The sequence below is a fragment of the Peromyscus californicus genome, unplaced genomic scaffold (assembly GCF_007827085.1).
Source record: "Peromyscus californicus insignis strain IS unplaced genomic scaffold, ASM782708v3 Scaffold_22__1_contigs__length_63687245, whole genome shotgun sequence".
In the NCBI taxonomy this organism is placed as follows: Eukaryota; Metazoa; Chordata; class Mammalia; order Rodentia; family Cricetidae; genus Peromyscus; species Peromyscus californicus.
The window spans coordinates 37,333,319-37,336,477 of record NW_026294525.1 but is presented as its reverse complement, the minus strand read 5'-3'; the positions used below and the strand labels follow the sequence as shown (position 1 = coordinate 37,336,477).

The window sequence follows — 3,159 nt, the reverse complement described above, 5'->3', positions numbered from 1 at the left end:
TTGCCCAAATAACCGACACAGAGGCTTAATGTTAATTCCACAGCAGGGCAGTAGAGTACAGACACAGATGTGATGTTGCCAGGGTGCCCTCTTTTCAATGAAGAGTGAAAGGGAGCAGGGTCAGCAGACACAAATATAAACTGTCTTTTTGGGTTTGATAGATGGGGATCAAGAGAGCATTGGAAGTGAAACCACTAACATTTAAAGAAAGCGTTCATCGAATGATCACGGACATTTTAAAACTTAGTGTTGTGCCCAGTGCCCTTAGCCTCACATGAAAAGACTATGACAATCAAGGAAGATAAAATGTTTTCCTATGACAGTTAAATGTCTTGCCCTTTTTATCCTGGATAAAGTCAAAGTCTATCTTATTTGACATTTTAAGGTCCTTTCTATCTCCACCCCCTTAAAACCTCCTCTTTTAGTAACCCTTCCTGTAGGCCCCCTATAATGCATTAATTTAAGGAGTCCTTGATGTATCTGATTACCTGTGTATGAAAGTGCTGTGAAGGGGCTGGGGAGATGCTCAGTGGTCAAAGATCCCGCTGAGAAGCAGGAGCATCCAAGTTTGATCCCTTGAACCCATGTGAAAAGCTGGGCAGGGTAGTATGCATCTATAATCTCAGAGCTGGGAGTCAGAGGCAGTAGGATGCCTGGGACTTACTGGTGAGCCATTCTAACCAACTGATCAGCTCTAGGGTCAGTGAGAGACTCTATTTAATATAAGGTGGTGTGCCGACACAGAAGATACCATATGTTGCCCTCTGGCCTCTGCACGCTCACACATGGGTGATTGTACCTATATATACACGTAAATATCATATGCCACACATCTGCATATGAATACACACTAATGCATGAATAAAAATATTTTTAAATGCTGTGAAACATCAGAGGGTTTTTCAAATTTCATTGAGCTATAGTCAATTTTATTTTTTACATATATATTATTAGAAATGGGCATAGGAAGAGGGGAGTTTCTTATTCTCTTGCTATACACTATGCTCTCACTATACGTTTTTGCCCCAATTTTGGCTCACAGGACAGTCCTCCACAGACAAAGCAACAAAGGGAGGGAGGGACCAGGTGAGGTCTCTGCGAACAACAGGATGGTTCTGAGCCACAGTCTTCCTCTCCCATTTGTCTACTCAAACATCTAGGTCATCATCTGGGTCTTCTTGGTCCATGTCATCAAAAGGATCTGGTTCATAGATGTGGCTAGTTGTCTGGCCTGGTCCAGGGCAGAGCAGAGCTTGCTGTTTTTCAGAGCTGAACTGGAAAGGCAGAGTGAGGCTGTCTCTGGCTTCTCTTTCTTTCTTGGATAAGTGAAGGTTAAAGGTCAAATGAGTCGTGGCACCCACCTGGGTTGTGTGAGGATCTGGGTGTAGCTCAGAATGGAGGGGAAGCCGCTCATGGACATCCAGGCTGAAGTCAGGAAGAATGGAGAACTACCAAGTCTGGTAAGTTGCACGTTGTTAGGGCCTTTGATAGAGGATGGAGGCTGAAGTCTAGCCCATTTTTACCACTCAGAGTCACCTATGACTGTGTGAGCAAGGGTGCTCAGCACTCCCATGGGGCCAGGGCCATGAAGCTCTTCATGTCGTAGGGCCCAGGACATTTACCTGCTCTCCTAGGGAGTCAGCACCTGGGGAGACACTTGGCTGCAGCATGCGGGGTTTGACAGAATGTAACACTGGAATTCTCTATCATCTGTGCGTGGTCCTACTCTCCTCTCCAACAGGAACCCCTGGTCTTCCACATCTACTTTTACTCTTGTACATTCCATGTATGTGAGATCTTGTAGCCAGAGAGCAATTTGTGTGTGTAGACAGGTGGAATTCAAGAAAAACAAAAAGCCCAAAACTCAAAATATCCTCAACTCAACTTCCTTTCTTTTTATCCTCTCTTGTTCTCATTATTTATCCTTCATAGTGCCTTCAACATAGTCATGCCCTGTAGATGTATCCAACCTTCCCATCAAACAATAAACACAGAACCAATGCAAAGAAGAAAGCCAAGAGGTCAGAGCCAAGAGCCAAAACCTTACCCTTCCTCCTGCAGTGGTCCTACCTCTCCGAACCAGAGCTACCCCTCTGTTAAAGTCTTTATATAGAGTTCCTGTCCTGCCTTCTCATTGGTTGTAAACCCAACCACATGACCGCCTCCTCACAGCCTGTCTGTATAGGCCTCCAGGTTTTCCATGATTGGTATTAAGATTAAAGGCATGTGTATCCAATAATGGCTGTATCCCTGAACACACAGAGACTTACCCAGCTCTGCCTACTAAGTGCTGGAATTACAAGCGTACGCTACCACTGCCCTGCTTTCCTATGGCTTGCTAATAGCTCTGACCCCCGGGCAACTTTATTTATTAACATACAAATAACATTTTAATACAAATAAAATATCACCATAATGCCCAGCATCCTAATTCACTTAGCATCTGGTACAAAATCTCTATAACCCAACTTCCAGAGACACATGGACTAAGGGTAGTTTACTGTCTGACTTCATTAGGCTTTTGATAAACATTAAATGTATTAATTCAACATAAATGTCAGAGTAGTATTCTTCTGGCCACTGGTTACCATGTGATAAGTATCAGAAGTTGGGAGAATAGAAGATATTTTATTATGTACAGAGTATAAAATAAAACACACAAGAGGTAGCTCTTCTCTGCACCACAGAATTAAGGCTTTAGCTGAGGTGTGACTTCAACAGGTAAGTATGGTCTTGGAATCCAAGCCTGAAGGTGGCATCTTCACTTAAATGACTAGTGGTGGATTTAGGGTAGTTTAGGGTTAGGCTTGCCTGGGTTATCAATACCAATGTCTGCGTGTCACTTTTCTAGCAAGGAGTCTCAGAGCAGTTGAACTTCTAAGAATGAGTGTTCAAGGAAAAGTTGAAGGGTATCTCATGAATTAGCTTTGGAACTCACATAGAGCCACATTCAACATGTTGTATTTGAAAAAGGAGGATCAGGGCCTGGTGGGGCATGCCTCTAATCCCAGCACTGGGGAGGCAGAGGCACACAGACCTCTGTGAGTTCAAGGGTAGCTTGGTTTACAGAGGAAGTTCCAGGTTAACCAGGATGGTTACACAGAGAAACCCTGTCTTGAAATCCCCCATCTCTATCTCCACCCCACCCCCCAAAAAAAA

The 3,159-nt window shown here is 43.9% G+C and overlaps 1 pseudogene; it reads right to left on the bottom strand.

Annotated features, from left to right (window-relative positions):
• Nucleotides 1–1,148: 1,148 nt before the first annotated feature.
• Nucleotides 1,149–1,710, bottom strand: LOC128118753 (elongator complex protein 5-like; annotated as a pseudogene).
• Between the last annotated feature and the right edge of the window lie 1,449 nt (nucleotides 1,711–3,159).